Raw genomic sequence first — 19,820 nt, forward strand, 5'->3', positions numbered from 1 at the left:
AGAGCAGCAACACGTTTCTCAGACCCCACCTGCCAGCAGAAGAGGAGGAGAAACTCTGGTGTCGCTGGCATCCATCGGTGTCATCAGGAGGCCAACCCACTCTATAATCATCACCATGTCTCTGATGACTTTTTTTTAGCCATTCCTCTCCTCCATTTCTACTCTGTCCTCCTTTATCCTTGGCCACTACTAATCTGTTCTTCCTATATGTAATTTTGTTAATTCATGAATGTCAGGTAACTAGAATCACAGAGCTTGTAACCTTTGGGGACTGACTTTTTCACAGCATAATTCCCTGGTGATTCATCCAAGTTGTTGCATGTATCAACAGTTGGTTCTTTTTTATTGGTGAGTAGTGTTCCATGTGACGGATGTCCTCATCCATTGGAGGACATTTTGATCGTAACAGCTCTTGGCTTAGCAAATACAGCTGTTCTAAGTATTCATGTAGAGGTTTTTGTGTGAATGTCAGTTTTAATTTCTTTGGTATAATCATTCAGGAGTGCAACTGTTGGGTTCTGTATTGATAATTCCTGACTTATGGTGGTTCAACTTGTGATATTTTTCAAATTTAAAATGGCGCAAAAACAAAGCAATACATGTTCGGTAGAAAGTATATTTTGAAATTTGACCTTTTCTTGGGCTAGTGATGTGGTACTATATCCTCCTGTGATGCTGGGAAGTGGCAATGAGACACAGCTGCTAGTCAGCCATAAGTCACAAGAGTGAACAACTGATTGTCTATTGTGGTGCTAGGCTATGATGTTCTGAAGATTAAGCGTATTAGATTCATTTTCAACTTAGAATGGGTTTGCTCGGATCTAATCCAAGTGTAAGTTGAGGATCATCTGTAATTGCATTTTTTTTTCTTTTTTAAAACTCCTGAACTACTTTGTAAAGTAGCTGCATCATTTTACATTCCCACCAGCAATATATGAATAATTTATTTTCTCTATATTCTTGCTAGCATTAGGAGTTATTGCTATTTTTTAATTTTCCCCATTCTAATTGGTTTGCATTGATAGTTCATTATGGATTCAATTTATATTTACCAAATAGCTAATATGTAGAACAGCTTTCCTTGTGCTTATCTGACATTTGTATATGGTCTTTGGTGAAATGTCTCTTTGTGCCATTTGCCCTTTTTCTACTTGAATTTGTCTTTGTATTATTGAGCTGTAAGAGTTCTTTATGTAGTCTAGATACTAGTCCTTTGCTGGATATATGGTTTGCAAATTTTTGCTTCGAGTCTGGAGCTTGGCCTTTTGTCTTCCTATTAAGGCTTATTTTGGAGAGAAGTTTTTAATTGTGCTGAAGTCTGATTTATCAAGTTTTCTTTTTATGGATCATGCTTTGAGTGTTTGTCAAAGAAACCCTGGCCTAGCCCTGGATCCTGAAAATTTCCTCTTACATTTTTCCTAAGTTTTATAGTTCTGGGTTTTGCATTATTCACTTGGAGTTCATTCTTGTACACAGTGTAAACTTAGGTCAAGTTCCATTTTTGTTTGCCCGTGGCTGCCCGATTGTACCAGCAACATTTGCTGAAGGGCTCTCTTTCCTCTATTGAATTGCTTTTATACCTTTGTCAAAAATCATTTGGAAATATTTATGTGAGTCTATTTCTGGGCTCTCTATTCTTCTTCATTGATCTGTGTGACAATACCACACAGTGTTGATTACCCTGGCTGTATAAGAAGTCTTCAGATCAGGTAGATTGATTTCCTCCCACTCTGTTCTTCTTTTTCAAAATTGTAGTTATTCTAGTTCCTTTGTCTTTCCATGTAAGTTTTTGAATAATTTTGCCTACATTTACAAAAAAAATCTTGCTGGTATTTTGATAGGAATTATGTGAAGCTTCTGTAGCAATATGAGGAGAATTGACATCTTTCCTATGTCGTGTCTTCCAATTCATCCGTGAAATATGTCTCTGCATTTATTTAGATCTTAGACTCCTTTCCTCGACATCTAGAAGTTTTCAGTATACAAGTCCTGTATGCATGTTGGAAGATTTATACCCAAGCATTTTTTTTAAAGATATTACAAATTGCCTTGCACTTTAAATTTCAATTTTCATGTGTTCCTTGCCAGCACATAGAAACACGATTGATTTTCGTATGTTTATCGTGTGTTCTGTGACTTTGCTGAACTCATTTATCCATTCCAGAAGGTTTTATTACTATTATTTCTGTAGGATGCCGGGGATTTTCCATGTTGACAACTGTGTGTTCTGCAAATAAGGATAAGCTTATTTCCTCCTTTCAATGTATGATTATCTTTTGTCCTAATGGCACTGACCAGAACTTCCAGCTCTACGTGGAATCAATGGTAGAAGTGGACACCCCTGCTTCGTTCCTGATCTTTAAGGGAAAACCCTCAGTCTTTTGCCACGAAGTATGTTTGCTAACAGTTTCTGTGGATGCGCTTTACAAAGCTGAGGAAGTTCCTCTTTATTTATATTTTCCTGAGAGTTTTTATCGTGAATGGGCACTGAATTTTGTCAAAAGATTTTTCTGCATTCATGGATATGACCATGCAATTCTTCTTTTTTTAGCCTGTTCACATGGTGGATTATACTGATCGATTTTAAAATATTTAACCAGCCTTGAAACCTTGGTGTAAGCTCTGCTTGGCCATGTTCTATACTTCTTTTTTGTGTACGATGAATTCTATTTGCTAACATTTTGTTACGAACTTCTGCATCCATGTTCATCAAGTATGGGTGTGTAATTTTCCTTCTCTCATTCCATGTTAGCCTGGTTTTGATATCAGGATATTAATTTCACAAAATGAATTAGGAAATGCTTCCTTTCTGTATAAATCTGAAATTGTGTAGATCTGGTGTTAATTCTTCAGACATGTGTTAGGACTCTCCAGTAAGATCCTTGGGTCACTGTGATTCTCCAGCACCCCTTCCAGATCTTGCTTTCCCAGCTCCTCCCACAGCTGGGCCAAGTTTGATCCCCATAATAGAGTCTTAATTCCAGAAAACAGTGACCCATGTATCCGTGGTGGCTATATCCCAAGACCCCCAGGAGAAGCCTAAAACCTCATGCAGCACTGAATTCTGTGCATATGCTTTGTTTTCTCTACATAGACACGTGTGATAAAGTTTAATTTATAAATTAGGCCACAATAACTGATAACAAAATGAAATAATAGTAATGATATACTGTGCTCATAGCCTCTGCCTGTTTCTATTCTGATACCTTAAATGATTTGCCATCAAACTGGTTGGAATAATAGTTAACATTTGCTGAATACCTAAACCACACCAAGCACTTTTCATTTGTCAGTTTATGTAAACAATCCCAAGAAGATTACAAGATCACCCAATTTTACAGGAAAGGAAACTGAAGCACAGAGAAGTTAAGCAAGCTGGGAAGAGTCACACAGCACAGATCAGAAGCAAGAAAGAACCCAAACTGAGCCACACTGCTTGAACTCTCCTGAAGGGCTTTCTCATGCCATCAAATTTCACTTTCTGAAGAACAGAGTGCGTGGTGCTGATGAAAGAAAACACACAGTCTCTCATCATTTCCGGCACGTTGTGTGCTTTTCCTTTTGTTTGTTTTCTCTTTACACCTACCTGCTTTTGCCTCTTTTCCATTTTTCTTCTCCTCTCTGCCTGTCGAGGATTTTCTCTCTGGACTCTTCCCATCATCTCAAACCCCCTCCAGACCTCGCTGTTCATGACCAGTGTGTCTCCTAGACCCGGCCCCCACGTGAGTAGAGCACAGGAGCAAGGGAAGCCCCATTGGGGGACTTCGCATCTGCTGAACGGAAGTGGTGTCCGTCACTAAAAGCAAGCGCCAAGCGCCACGCACCTGCTGGAACCTGGAGGAAATGGCGCTTGGTCAGCTCTGTCACCTTTCTTGTTCCGGCTTGCTTTCTTCTTGTCCTTGTTCTTCTTCTTCCTTCTCTCCTTTTTTTTTTTTTTTTTTTTTTTTTTTTTTTTTGGCTCACTTTGGGGTCAGTTCATTCATTTATGCATTAAAATCTCTCTCATGCCTTAAGGAACAGTATTACTGCTTTAAGACACTGTGGATGTCAAAGCGAACATTTAGAGGGCTGCAGACCCCATCCATCCCATGCGGAGTGCATGCATGTGATTTTTTTCCCCTAAGTGCCTTTGCTTAGTAAAAGCCACCAAATATCACTAAGAATTATTACTAATTTTTTAAACAGTCCTGAAGAATTAAAGAGGTGAGTGAGGAGAGAAAAAGAGGCTGAATAAGAGGTAAAGAGAGAGAAACAGAGAGAGAGAGAGGGAGAGAGAGAGAGAGAGAGAGAGAGGGAGAGAGAGAGAGAGAGAGAGAGAGAGAGAGAGAGAGGTTAAGCTCAAAGGCAGAGAGAGCGAAATGGACCAGATTATACAAAATTAAAAAGCAAACACGGACAGACAATTTGTGCCGAGTGATTGCAAGCAATTACAGTCCGGCTTTTCTGGAGGGAAGATGGGGGGAGGGGGTTATTTCAGCTTAAAAGGAGACTTTATTCATTCCTGATCAGCTTCTCCTACTATTCTCTCTTTTATTCTTGGATATCAATTTAAAAAAAAAAAAAAAAAGTCAGCTTTCAGATGTTACATGCTCACCCCTACCAATCCACCCCTGGGCAGACAGTGAGAATTTAAGCTTCCAATCGGTTCTTTCTATAGCCCTGAAAACCAATTTGTTCATAAAGAATAAAATAAGGAGGGGGAGGGGGCAAACACAAGAGCATGTGTTTCTTTTAGAGGAGAGCTTCAATTTTACTATAATTGTCTAAAGACGGAGCTGCTTTGATCTGAAGAATTATTATTGTGCCTCAAATGCCGGCTGCTAATGTCACAGCTGTGCTGGGGCTCGGTCACGCCAAGGGGCTTGGGGTTCAACTTAGTCCCAGACCTGCCTCTGGTCTCCTCTCTGCTTCTCTTTCCTTTGTCCAAATGGAAAAGTTCATTTTCCTGGTCCATCCCTGACCCCTGAAGGCCACTGCTCAAAAGATTTTGTTCTGGGCTCCTTGCAAGGCGGGGACGCGTGGAGGGGACACATTTGGGCCATGGTGGCTCTCTGCTGTCGGCAGCTCCCCAGCTCCGGCCAGAGCAGGACAGAAATGCTGCTGGTACTTGGGAGGAGCACAGAACCAGCCCCTGGGTGTGTGTGACCTCCATGCACTGAGGTGACTCTATCCTAAGCCGCGGTGAAGCTCAGGAGCTGAATTAAACAATTTGCTTTCAGAGGGAAAATGGCTAAAATCTGCATCTAGGGCCGCGCTCTTGGGGGCCTGTGTTCTCCCTCCTGTGGCTGAAGGATGGCGCCCTCCCTGCCAGCCTCTTCCCCTGCACCCAGCCCCAGGCTGCCTGTGCCCCTGGCTCCCACCTGGGAAGCCACCTGGCTTCTCCTCCAGGTTGAGCCCCAAAAGCCTCCTTGCCAGCTGCCTCTGCTTCCCCATTGCCAAGGCAGCATCCACGCCTGCGGGCTTGGCACGCGCAGCTCTGCAGATGCACTGCCCACACTCACGGCCACCCTGCCCAGTCCTGCCCACCCCTCCCCGTGCACAACTCATGCTGTTCCAGAAGCTGCCAATGTGGTCTCACCTCTGGGCTTGGCTCTTGCCCCTCCGCTCCCTGGAGAGCAACTTCCCTCTTTTCCTCCCTTCCCCAGGTTCTTCTCTCCCTGCCTGGCTCTGCTTCCAGGCAAAGGACAGAGGAGATGGTAAGAGAGTTACTCCAAATGGACTGTGACACAGTGTCAGGGGCAGAGACCTGCACAGTGCCATTGTAGTCTGGGAATTCATGGGGATGAGGAGAGGGACAGACTGAGAGGGACAGGTGCCACTCCCGCCCCTCTCCCCAGCCCCTAAGTCAGTGTTTCTCAGACTAGATGAATGCACAGGACCCTTTGAAAGAAAGGGTGGTAAAACACGAGATGCCTGTCACTCTTGAGGCCCGAAGATTGCACTGTGAAAAACACTGTCAAGAGAAACTAACAAACCCAGCAACGTGACAACGTTAACTTGATTACAGCTCCACAGAGCTCTAGACCCACGTTCCCCACAAAACTCATGCTTTCAACCTCAAGCAGCCCTGATTCAAAAAAATCTCCCCCCAAAGAGCTTCATTAGCTGTGCAAGCTCGACCCAGTTACTAAACAACTCTGTGCCTGTTTCCCCATCCATGAAATGAAGAAAAATAAAAGTTCTTGCCTTGAAAGGTCATTGGGGGGCCAAAATGAGGGAATGCATGTGCCAAGTACCTAAAAGGTGCCAGGCACATGCTCCGTTCTCCATCAGCAACAACTTTTATCGAACTACCTCCTATCGGTACCTGTCTTACTGCTGGAACACCAGGGACTTAATCTGAATAGTGACCCCATTCCCTCTTCAGCTGTAGGAGGTCTGGTATCACAGGGCTTCCAGAGAGTGGTGGGGAGCATGCTCAGGAGACGGGGCTCTGGCCAGGCCTGGGTTGCAACCCCAGGGAAAGGGCTCAGAGCAAAGCCTGGGCATTGAGCAAGGGGAGGTGAAGTGGTTTCCCAGGTGACGTGGGCAGGACCTGACAGGCACAGAAGCCCTGACCAGATGCCTCAAGGATGGGGGAAAGGGAGGCAGGCTTCCCTGTGGAGCTTTATGGGGGAAGAGTGACTGCAGAGAAGGACAGAGGTGTCTTTCGCTCTAAAGAGTCTGGCCAAAGGGGACTGAATGACCTTTGTCCCTTGTGAAGAGGTCACGGGAGTGCATGGGCTTCATCAGGAGCTGGGCGAGGAGGGGGAGAAGGAAGGAGCCTTAGAGCAACGGGACAGGAGAGACTGAAGCGGTGAGGTTTCTCCAGGACACCAGCCCGCCCGCCCGCCTGCCTGTCTTCGGTGGCTCCTTCCATGAAGCGCCCAGTAACGTGGGTTAGTGAGAAGCCCCGCCTAGTAGGACTCTAGACCATGATTCTTGACCCTCGAGCTCCTGCTCTCCTTCTCTGCAGGGAAAAGGGTTTGAACAGACACCAAAAGAATTTATAAAAAAGAATAAAATTTAAGTAACAAGGAAATATTTAGGGGAAAGTGTATTGATGGGCACAATTTACTTTGAAATACCATTAGAAAACTAAAAGCGGGGTTTAGGGGTAAACAGAAGAGGAGGTGAATGGGGTGTGATGGTCCCGTTGCGCTCCCTTCTTAACAGCTGGATGTGGGTGGTGAGCCTATGGGTATGCGCTGCACTGCGCTTCTTCAACTTTTCTGTGCATATGAAAAGTTTCATGATAAAAAACAGGGAAAACAATTAGGTAGCTGGATCCAAGATAATCAACCCATGTCCTACGGCCCCCAAGACAAGTTGTCCCCAAAGAACAGGTGGCAGATGGGGGAGGAGTGCTCTCCTGTCCTCCTCCCCTCCCTTTCTGCTCCTTAGTGCTGTCCCCATGACTTTCTGGGGCTGGACAACCTGCTAGGAAAATTCCTTATAAAGAGTCAAGCTATGAACCTGTCCTGTGGAATCTGGATTTTCATCTGCTCTTTCCAAAAGACTGGTGTAGGTCTTGCACATCCAAAGAAATGAACCTACAAGAGCAGAATACTGGGAAGAAACTTGAGGGGGTGGGTCGTCAGAATTAGGCTCAGTTGCGAGGGTCAGTCAGGCCCACACAACCGGGACTTCAACTAGGCGGAAGCTCATTCAAGTAAGGAGGACAGGAGCTCTAGGCTCCAAACGAGTATGAAAGAAGGGAGAAAGTACTTAAAGGGCAGCTTCTCTCGAAGGTGGAGAGAATGTCTGGCCTTATCAACTGCCTCCCAGGAATGGTCTCCATTTTGGTCTGAGCACGTAGTGAGGAGGGGAAGGAAATGAGAAGTTATGTGGAGGTGCCTTCGGGTGTAATCAGCACCATCGGAGACAAGACGTGGGCTTCTCTAGGATCAAAGTTCTGGTGAGGTCCTTATCATTAGAGGTCACCGTTCAGGTGCGTGAGGACACAGAGCCAGGCTCCCGCCATCCAGCCCCTCTGCCTCAATCGGAAGGGCAGACGGTGCCTGAGAGCCCTGGAGTCCAGGCAGGTGTCTTGCCCGGAGGATACAGCTGAGAGTGGACTGCAGTGAGGCACCAGGGGAACCCTGGGCCAAGAGGGGCTGACCAAGGATCCTGGAGTGGTTAAGGACCCTCTGAGGAAGGTGGGCAAGGGTGTAGAGGGCAGGGGGCAGATGACCAAAGGCAGGAGTCCAGCTTGGGGCAGAACACCCGGATACACGCTGCAGGCTCAGGCCTATCCAAGGTTAGAAGATGAGTTCTCAGAATTCTCAAAGGATTTTAAATTAATCCAGTGTCACTGTCTTCTTGAGCAGAGATTCTTAAAGTTGACTGTGCATTAAAATTCCCTGGTGCTGATCACAACATGCCGTAGACCCCAGTTTCAACCTCCAAGACCTAACAGAACTGGCTCTCAAGATGCAGCCAAGTTGGACAGTCACTATTGTAGAGCCATGGTATCCATCACCTTGCGAGAAGGTTCTTTTCAGGAGGTCGAGGAGGGGCCCTAGGACTCCTCATTTGAATACATGCCCCAGTGACGCCGTCTTTGGAGCAGACTCCAAGCGGCAAGTTTGATTTGCATTTCTCCTCCTGATAACGTGCATTTCCGCTAGAGTCCTGGGGGCTTCCATACACTGTCCACTTCCGCAGAGCTGTTTAGTCCCTGTAACACGACTGATAGGTTTGGGTATGAGGTGTGCCCCCCACACACCTCATGCAGGATGCAGAAATATCCAGAGGTGAAATGATTCGATTTTTGAGACCCATAACCTAATCAGTTCATCCTACTTTGAATGACTGACTGGGTGGTAATTGGAGGCAGGTGGGGTGAGGCTGGAGGAGGTGGGTCTCTGGGGGTGTACCCTAGACCCCTTTCTCTTTCATTCCCTGCTTTCTGCCCTGAGCTGAGCAGTTTCCCTTTTCTGTGCCCTGGCCTCACTTTGGCCTCGGAGCAATGGAGTTGGCCATAGACTGACACCTCTGAAACCATGAGCCCAGAATAAACTCTTCCTCCTCTAAGTCGTCCTTGTCAGGTATTTGGGTCCCAGCGACACCCTCCCTGAAGGGACTCCAGGCGGGCTTCCTGCGGGTTGGTTTGCATCTGCTCAGGTTTAATGTGTGGTCCACTCAGTGGATGATCTAGAACGGTCCACACTGAGCAAAGCCAAGAGCATATTGCTGGTGTTCCATACAACTCTTATCAATCATGATAATTAGTGTTTGGTGCTAATGAATAACCAGCCACTAATAGTAATAACGACATCCAGGAAACAGTGATAGTCCTCCGTGGCACAATCTTCTCTGCTCCCCCGCCCCCACCCCCGCTCCAAATTACAGTTCTAAATGAGCTTCCTGCATCCTGTTGTGACAGGTACAGCCTCACATGCATTTGCTAAATAAGACAGCTCTATGGAGCGAAATTCCACTTCCAACAGATATATTTTCAGGGTGGCACTCAGGAAATTAAATGTGAAAGTATCATTAACATGGAAGTTGTGAGTTTAATTCCCTACACGGGGTGCTGACAAACTGAGATTGTTTATCTATTTCTCATCATGGTGACGTTTCCTGTGGGATCTGGCGACTTTCTTAGAATTCAGAGTCTGTTGCCTCCTTCTTTGGATGGACATGTTACTCTTGGTTTCTAGTCTCAAAGTCCTAATTTCCTCCGAAGCCAAAGAAACTAGTGTGAGTATATGACTAAGAACAACAGGACTCGATAGCGTGGTCTGTGACCGCTGAGGATGGAACTCAGGGCTGATTCGGGATGTGAATATATATATATTTTTTTAATGGTAGTTTCCTTAAAAATTTTTCCTTAGAGGAAGTAATGTAACACTTAAGGTCTAATGACACCTATTAAGGAATTCATTAAAGGAAAGCTGGTAACAAGATATGTTGTCATAGTCAACAATTAATGGCGATTGCTCTTTGGAAGTGTTACAGTGTGGCTTTTGCTTTTGGAGCTATTTTCACAAAATGGTGAGGAACAGGGATGCGCCTCTCTGGGGGCCAGTTTTGACCACTGAGGTCCTTGCACTCTGCAGTGATGGGCTGAGGGTGGATATTCACATCCTGCATCTGTTAGTGTGGGCAGGAGAGACCTCTGCTCTGTGGATCTGTTCTTTCTAAACCTCTTTTGTCCTCAGGTCTACCCCTTTCTAGAGGTCCATCTGACTTGAGTGATGGTAGGCAAATGAGAGTTCAGGGGACCCTTTATGGGTCATAATACCCTTGGGGACTAACTCTAGGGGAAAAGATTTTATGAGGGATCTCCCTGGTAGGACTTAGAAGGGAGACTGCAGTATCTCTGTTCCATCCCTGGAGAAGGGGAAGATGGCATTGCCTGTATGTTTGGGGTAAGTCTTAGCCTGGAAAATACTGAAGTATTCAGGCATCTGAGACAATCTAACAACTTCAACTCATGAACTAGTCTGCTCCATGGTGATAGGCCACCCACCACCGTCTGCTTCTGACAATGTGGTGCTCAGTTGGTTCAGGGTGCTAAGCACTGGAGAACAACCTCTTGCTTCTCTACTTCAGGTACTCATTTCTGAGACTGGCTCAGATGTTACCTCTGTAGAGTATGATTCCTCCTGACAGTCTTCTGATTTTAACTTAGAGACCAACTCAATGTTGGAGCCAAAATAGACTTAAACCAACTTCTAGCCCAATTTCCTTATTTTACAGAAAGGAAAACATCCAGAGATTACCGGAGGTCCCGTAGCCAACTAGAATACAAGTCCAGGTTTTCTGGTTCTTATTTCAGGAATCACTTTTTCAGATCTCTCTCTTTAAAATGGCACATCTAAAGATGCAGATACAGCTCTTGGGTTATTTTCCCTCTAGTGGCACAATATGAAGGAGTACTTAGATGGTTTGGTAGAATTAGAACCCAGTCCTTGTGGCCTGTTGCCCAATGGTGGATTTTAATGGAACCACAAAGTTTGACCACCATGATAAGGCATATTTTCTACTTGGACCAGTGACAGAATCAGTCTATTGAGTGTGGACCCCAAATTTCTCCTAACTTCAACATTCTCATAACTGCCCTCTAGACCTGCTCTCCACCCTCCATCTTTCCCTACTCTATTCTGCATCCTAGAAGACTGACTCTACAGAATGGATCACCAGGATCCACTTGTCCCATTGGGGTTTGACCAATGGGAAGAAGGCCCAGAAGGAGGCTGGAGGTCAGGGGACTGGCTGCTCTGGCCCTTTTCCTGCCTCCTCACGGTGTTGGCAGTGTCTGCCTCCTTCCACCTATGTCTATAAGTCCTGAGAGACCACTCTCTCCCTCAACCGTGGGTCTCACCAGGTACCAGAAAAATCTGAAGTGCTTCAACCTCACTTGTCAGTTCCCTTCACCTTTTCACCTGTGCAAATGGTCCCATTGTTAACCTTTCTTCACTGAATGAACACACTGAGTGTGCTGGGTTTCCTCTGCCAGGACCCTGCTGAGAATAGGAGCCAGATAACCATAATCTACACCAGCTGCCTGGTGGACCACGTCACTTCCATTTGAATTGGGACCAGGTGAAAATATGGTAGGAGATACGTGGCAGCCAGCAGCAGTTGCCAAGATCTTCTGGACACACGAGAGTCTCCTGGCTTACTTTAGCCCTCTCATTCAGATTAAGCGAGTCCCCAGTAAAACTACATGGTTCCAGTTCCAGTATCACCCATTGATTTATTCTGTAGAATCAGGCAGGTCTCTGCTTCCACCTCTCAAAATTGGCCATACGATTCTGTTCTCTTGCACACCTGCTAAAAATAAAGTGTTGCTACCTGCCATATCCAAACTCTACCATTTCATGGTAAATACTAAAACAAACACCAGTTGAACTGGTTTCCCCATCTGTTTCTTTAACAAATGGAGCTTAAGCCCATAGGGAAACTGTGTGGGTCAGGAAAATATCAAATGAACACTTCTGAATCAAAACAAATGTTTCTGAAGATCTCAAGATATTCCAAACATTGCACTCCCCTGGCCAGGCTTCCTCCCCTCCGATGCCTGCAGAAGATCCTGATGACAGCATTATTTGCCTGAATTGGATTTGTTTCTGTGCCCAGAAACAACCCAAGGAACCTGGAATAGGAAACGGCTACCGGGTCCTTACACGTCTCTCCAGGACATTGGCTGAGACCAGACAAAAAGGAAACAGGAGTTGGGAACCACGTGGAGGGAGCAAAGGGAATCATTCTTGGGGATCTGCTTTGTTGTTCTTCTTTTACTGTTAAAAAATACCCAGGGCAAAGGGCAGTGGCTTGCATTCTGACATAAACCCCTCCAGGTAGAGCAGGAAGAGAGGGACGAACTCCTTCCCAGGACCCTGATCTGCCTCCATCCCAGTGGGCAGCTTCCTCACCCACCCTGGAACTGACTATGTACACCTCAGGTTTTGCTCTATTCTATTTTGCACATCACTGGGGCCTAGCAAAGTGCCTGGCATGTAGTAGACACTCAGCAAACACTTCTTGGTTGACTGAGTGAGTGAATTTGTGAATCTGTGCGTGAATCAGAAATGAATTAGTGAATGGAAGAATCAAAATGGAGAGCACCGTCTCTTAAGTTTATAAATCCTTTCTCTCAGAATGGGGGCCTATGTGGAAAATTCTCACCACAGGAACAATCTATATGATGAGGTCACTGGTCTGTTCTCAGGCATTCACTGACTGATTCTTCAGGCTCCCCATCCTGTCTGTCTGTCTGTCTCTCTCTGTGCACCTCCCCTGCTTTCTGCTCCTTCAGGCTATTTTCTATCTCCTATTGCTATTGCCTCAGTTTTGTTGTTGCGGAGGACATAGTGTTTAATAATCAAAGAGTAAAATTTTTGAGCATTAACAGGGAGTGCTGGTCATAATAAAATTTATGTAATTCAAAACATTAATTTATTCACTAATACATTAACTTTACCATATTGGCAAACTTGCAATTTTATTTAAAACTTACTTTCCAGAAATAAAATTCTACTAAATGAACACATATCTATATCCATTAAAGCAAAAAATATAAAAACATTTTATTATGTTAAATCTCTTATCTGAATATGAAACAATACCATTAGCAGAATAATGGTGACTTTTATATATTCATCTATTTTAATTTTTTTCAGCCATATCTATTTCTAATAGTACTATGCAATGGTATTTTCCTAAAGAATGTATTTTTGACAGGGATTTATTTTTTAATCCTTTTGTTTGATAAAATGGCATGCACTCTTCTTTGAAGTTGAATTTTAAAGGTTTTTGAAGTTTTACATACAGGAAAGTATCAAAGTTGTGTTTTATTAATAAAACATTAGCATTCTCAATGAAATCTTACTATAGATCTTAATTTTAATTGAGAAAATACTTTCTCTAAAGTTATTAGGGATGTCTTATAAATTCGAAGCAAATTCTACTGGAATATATTCCAATTCTCTTTTCACATTAAAATATGTAAATACTTTAGCTCAAATATTTTCTCAAATATCATCTTTTTACCTCCTGAATGCTTATCTTGGGCAATATGTTTTCAGGGGAAAATTCTTCAAGTGACTTGTCTCTACAATTCCAAATCCTACATCCTTCATTTTCATTCCAACCAGCAAGAATGTAACTTTATCCGAATAAAAATGAAAATACCAATCAAAATATCCCAGTGGTCAAGATATTCCAAAAGCAATTGTAATTTTGAAGATTAAATTTTGCTGAATTTCTGAGCTCTCAACCTTTATTTTTTGGTTTGTTTTTGTTTGTGTTGTAGGAATAAATTTCATTGTTTTTTGGTTTGCCAGTTTTATTTTCAATAATTGCAGTTGGTTCAACACTTTAAAGTTTTTGTTACACTCTTCTTTGGAGATTTTGATTAAAGATATTCAAATGATGTAGAATAAAATACAACCAAAATGTCAAATCTGTTTACAAAAGAAGTTCAATGCCACTGTGAGACATGTAGGATGATTTAAAAAGTAATTCTTCAAAGGTGCAAAATCTTTTAAGACCCCACTGATGGTAAATGGAAGAGAACAGAGTACAGAATGTCATGATTTTATATATATATATATATATATATATATATATATATATATATGTATTCAACATCGACTTGATTGCAAAAATTTTGTGGTTTGATTATTCTAACAGGATATATAAAAATATTTGTAAATTTAAACCATTTTTGAGGGGAGGGTACCGGGGATTGAACTCAGGGGTACTCAACCACTGAGCCACAACCCCAGCTCTATTTTGTATTTTTTTTTTTTTTTTTTTAAGAGACAGGGTTTCCCTGAACTGCTTAACACCTCCCTTTTGCTGAGGCTGACTTTGAATTCAAGATCCTCCTGTCTCAACCTCCAGAGTCACTGGATTTCAGGCATGCGCCACGGTTGCAGTTTGTGTTTTAATTGATCTAACACTGCTGTTTAGTGGGAGGAATTTAGAAATTATGTGAACTCCAAAACAAGCCCCACACTTATTTCTGCCCCTATACATTTCTCAATTTTGTAATGATACTGTTTTTAGCACAGAGCCAAGCAATGTGCATTATCAACACAATCACTAATAATTTTATCTTCAGTGTTAAGCTAAAACATGCATTTAAAAATGAATCTTACATTAGTAAAACAATAAGGTCAGTCGTTTCAATATTGGAAGGAACTTTTGAAAACTATTTCAATTTCTTGAATTGGAAGTAAAAAAATAAACCAGTTGTTTGAATTAGCTGGCATTCTTTCTGAAACCTGTTGTAGCAGCAACAGAATAACTATTCTTTTTTTTTTTTTTTTTTTTTTTTTGGCGGTGCTGGGGATTGAACCCAGGGCCTTGTGCTTGCAATGCAAGCACTCTACCGACTAGCTATCCCCCAGCCCAGAATAACTATTCTTTGAACTGTTTGCAGTTTTTCTCCTGATAAAAGTACCAACATGTGAACTATAAATGTCTTGCTTGTGCATAAAACAACATGGAATTTAGGAAAAAAATGAATGAAATTCAGAAAAAAAATTCTGAGTCATTCAATACAACTGAAAAATCACTTTTTAGAGGGATCTGTAAACCTGGTATCTGCAGGATTTCTATGAATTCATCTATGGGAGAGTCTTCTTAACATAATTACTGCTTTTTTTTTTTTTTTTTTTTTCTTTTACATTTTTTTTCTTCTGGGGCTGGGGATTGAACTCAGGGCCTTGTTCATGCTAAGCACACACTCTACCACTGAGCTACGCTCCGCCCCGGCATTTGAGAGTAGATGCTGATGTTTGTTAGCAAATTTTGTCTTTTATTTCTTTAGGCAATCCTTTGCCCCAGTGGGTAGGTAGCACTGATAAACATCTTGAGTTCCATGTTCGTTGACTTAAGTCAGGGAAATTCAGTAATTATTCCTTAAATGTGAGTTTCTGGTTTTGGGATTTCATTATTGCCCAAAGGTTTTATTTTGAAATAAAAATGTTAGCAGAGAGTAAAATAAATCATTGTGGATTTGAATTGTATAATAAGCGACAAAGCTGGTATCACCAGGGCATTTAGACCAGTCTGCATTTGATGGCAGGGCAGCCCAGCCTGTGGGGCAGCTGCAGTCCTGTATGACCCACATTCCCCCATCACGTACCCTAGATGTTCCACAGTTCCCTTGGGCCCTGCCTGTGGGCATCTTCATGGCATGTTGTGCCCCATGGGCCCCAGTACTGGCCACTGCATAGATAGGAGGGGCAGCGGCCACAGCTCCCTGTCACCTGAGAATTTTACTCATCCTATGCTTCACCAGCAAGCACCTGCATTCTGCCCTTGACAAGGTCAAGGATGTCAGTTTCCTTGCCTGTAGACCGGTGTGGCACGGGGGAGAGGTGCCATCTTGGTAGACTTCACCATCAGTTAAAAGGAGAACTCTGTTCACTGAACCCAGCTGCCTAAGACCTCAGCAGGAGCCGACAGAACAAAACAGAGGTCTATCAGCCCCTTTTGGCATATTTTAATGTAACCGTAAATAATGAAACTTTCTTAAAAATCACAATAAAAATAACCCAGGGTAGATACGAAGCTGGTGACTGTGCTGAGACAAGAGGCATATCCTGGGACTCCCCTGGGCAAACTGGGACATACTGATACCATGTGTATTTGGAGTCTTGGGTTTTCTTTTCCACTCAAGCAAATTTCCAAATGTTCTTATTCTTTTTCATGTGTTTTTCTGTGTGCCCATCCCTAAAACTCCTAGCTCTTTCACAAAACAGAGGAGAGGTACAAACACTTGGCAGGGTGTGGATATGAGACGAACGTGAATGTCATCATGACCCTGGCCACAGACCCCACTCCAGGTAAAATCCAAACTCCCTCACTTGCTTTTAAAAGGCTGCATGGCCTGCTCGGGGCCTGCCCCACATCTGCCCTTCCTTCCTTATGAAGGAGATGAACTTGAAGATGGAAACCATCAGTAAAGGATGCTGATTCAGAAAAATAAAGGAGTCCTGGGGAGCTGAGGACTGGGGAGCCACCCAAACAATTAACTTCCCACCCTCAGACCTGCTAGAATGCAATTCTTGATTTCCACAAACACCTGTTTGCAAAGCTACCACTTTCTACTCTGCCCGTGACCCCAAATTCCTGCTCTGCGTCTCAAAACTCATCCCTCTTATCCTCTGTGCATGCTGTTCCTTGGCTTGAGATGCTTTTCCAGCCTTGACGGGCAGCCATTTCTGCCTATCTGCCAGAAGGAGCCAGGTCACCACCTCCAGAAGCCACGTCACTCCCAGAGCATCTCATGCTGGTCCTCAGTGACCTGCCTGCCTGACTTCCTCAGCCTGTGAGCCACCTGAGGGAGGGGACAGAATGTCTGCCCTTGTTTTACTATCAAGCGCCACCATATACACCTAATATGGAATGGATGAATGAGTGAGTGAGTGAGTCCATGTGGAAATTCACTCAAGGTGAGTCTCCTGGAGGCCTGCGCAAGGACAACTGGTTGGCCTCTGCAGGTGGAGGGCAGAAAATGGGAGCTACACATTCTACATCCATTCTACATCCTGATGGTCAGGTCCATCATCCTTTTATTCATCTTCAGGGACCTGAGAGCACCCGAGGACATGCCTGTTAGTAACCCCAGTTTATAGCTGGGCAAATGGAGGCACAGAGGTTAAAAGCCCCAGGTCAGCCCGGGGTCTGGTGATGGGCCTGTGATTGGCAATCAAGGCAGTCCCTGTGCACCCGATGTGTGTTCTGTCTGAGCGCTGCTACATTCAAAGACTCCTCCCTTCCCTCTTTCTTTTTCTTTTTCAGTAGAATCCAAAAAATCCTCTCTCCAGATTAAGTCATCCTGGCTTCAAATATCTAAAGCAGCTATTTTTTTTTCCCTTCAGCATTTGAAATGTTTTTAAGGGTTTATTTCAAACACCCTTTTCTTTGAACTGATTGTTCAGAACTTTCATTCCACTTTGTCAGTGTTTTTTGTAGTTGGCTCTGATTTCTAAAAGGTTTTTATTTCTTCTCTATTAGTGGCCACCACCTGCTTACTGTTTGGATGGATTTTGCTTTATTTTCTTTGCTTTCATCTATTGAAATGGGTGAGAGGGACCTTAGGTAATGAACCTTGTTTCCAGTTTTCCCCCTCACCTCCCCTATTTTTAACTCTCCTGTCGCTGCTGAGGATGAGAGAAAGGATGGGAAATTCTCAGGGTGTTGATAAGTCTGTGGGGGTCACTCTGTCTTTCTCCCCAGGCATGAGGAAGGCCTGGGTAAGCGGAGGAGAAAGGACACGTCCTTGCATGTCGGGATGTCGTGGTGGTCTCAGCATGGCAGAGCTCTGTGGCCTCCTAAATTTTCTTCCAGGCTGGGAATGAAAAGAAGATGCCTTTCTCCAAATCGTAAGGTTTCCCAGAAGCTCTATCAGGGGACACAGATATTAATGGCTGTCGCTTGGTTTCCGCCTTGATGGACACTAACTTGTCCCATTTTTGGCTCCTCTGCACACACTGGCCCTTATGGGATCAGCCTTATGTATAAATATATAAATATTTTACTAGTTCATCCTGCCCTCAGGGTATCAAGCTTAATGAACTAAACATCCTCCATTACTCATCCAGCAGAACGTTATTTACTTCAAGTGAGAGGGTAAGTGGCCAGTTGCAAGGACAAGTTAAGGACTATTTGCAACTCTTCCCTGAGCCATATCCCCTCAAATCTTGAAGAACAAAGTCTGAAATCCAGGACTTGTGCCAGCCTTTCACCCCATCCTTTCCTTTCCCCTACCAAAGTACAGATGCCAACTTCTTAGTCATTTTGACTACCTATGCTCTAAGGCATACCGCCCACATCTGGCCAGCCCCAGAAGTGCAGGGCTGTGGGCAATTTCTGCAGAAGGAGGGAGAAAAAGGTCTGAAGCCTGTTTCCCATGATGACCCCACGGCCAATCAATCAGGTCCATTGCAAGAGCATTTGAGCGACTTGAGAAGACGGAGTTGAAGTGGGCACAATATCAGAGAACTTTGACATCCCTGAATATCCTCTGTAAATAATATCTATCACTCAGCTTAGAGGTAGAAGAGCTGCTCAGAGCAAGTGCATGCAAGCAGAGAAATGAAGGAAAGGGAAAAAGTGAGGACCAGTGCTGGAGGGTAGGAGGTGACCTGGGGATGCAGGGGGAGGGCTTTGCGCAGCAGTGACCACATGGAGCAGGGTATCCCATTCTCTGGCACCCCTGCTTCCATGCCCACAGCCACAGGCACAAGCAAGGCTTGAAAGGTGACACCTTGCTTGCTCCTCAGTGGGGACAGTGATGTCCGAAACATCCCGACACCACTGAAATCTAAGAGGACCGTGGGGAGCTGGTGTCCCACACAGAAAATACGGCTACAGCACACAACGGGTAAGATGCCTTCTGCCCTTTGTCTCCCCTCTTGCAGGGCGATCCGGGTCTCACCCCTCCCCACTGGAGCGGCCCAGCCCCTCCCGCCGCGGTCCAGGCTTTCTGAAGCATCTCATGTTTGGCCAGAGGTCTTGGGAAGCCTCTCCCAGGCTGTGCAGGGCTTCAGCCCCACACTAATTAGTAATGCAATCCCGCAAAGAGTGAAGCCGCCTGCCACCTCCCCTCACTCATAGTGATTTATGTTCAATTTGTACAAATGGAGAAAATGAGATTTCAAATTTCAATGCCATTTCTGCAATGAGGTGATTAAAAGAGAGAGAGGTATCGCCTTCCACTGTATAGAATATTGATCCCAGTGCTATTTTCCTTTGCAATAACCATTAGCTCAGTATTATTTGCAAACCTCTAATGTGAACCTGGAGATGTAATTTACATTTGTGCCTCACTTATTTGCTTTAACAAAACAACACAAAAGCTTTGGGTCTTTCAATCTATCCATATTGTCAATAAAATTAGCAGCTTGAAGGGAAAAATTATATTCAAAACCATAACTTCCCATTAACTACTGCAATACACAACTGGATGTTGCAAAAGAGGGCGCTTCATGGTTAAGCCCCTTCTTATTCTTTCTTCCTTCCCGCCCCACCCCCAGCCCTCCCTCCTCCATGGGGTTAAGATTCAATGAGAAAATTCAAAAGTGAAGCATCCGTAGCACTTCCAAATGGAGATGGGCTGGGGAGCTGGGGGCTGGCCTAGGGTGTCTAAGGCCTGATCCCCAGGGGGAAGGGTGTCTCCAGTGCCAAGTGCTGGCACATGCCTGGCTCAGCCCACACTGCCAGGACAAATGCATACACAGTGCCACGTGTGGGGTTGGCCACTGACCCTCCCAGACTCTTCCCCAAGAGAAGGGGGAGCTGGGGCAGGGACTGGAGGGGGTGAAAGAAAAGATGAGGAGGAGGAGGAGGAGGAGGAGGTAATCAAGAAATAA

The sequence above is a fragment of the Sciurus vulgaris genome, assembly GCF_902686455.1.
Source record: "Sciurus vulgaris genome assembly, chromosome: 17".
Lineage (NCBI taxonomy): Eukaryota > Metazoa > Chordata > Mammalia > Rodentia > Sciuridae > Sciurus > Sciurus vulgaris.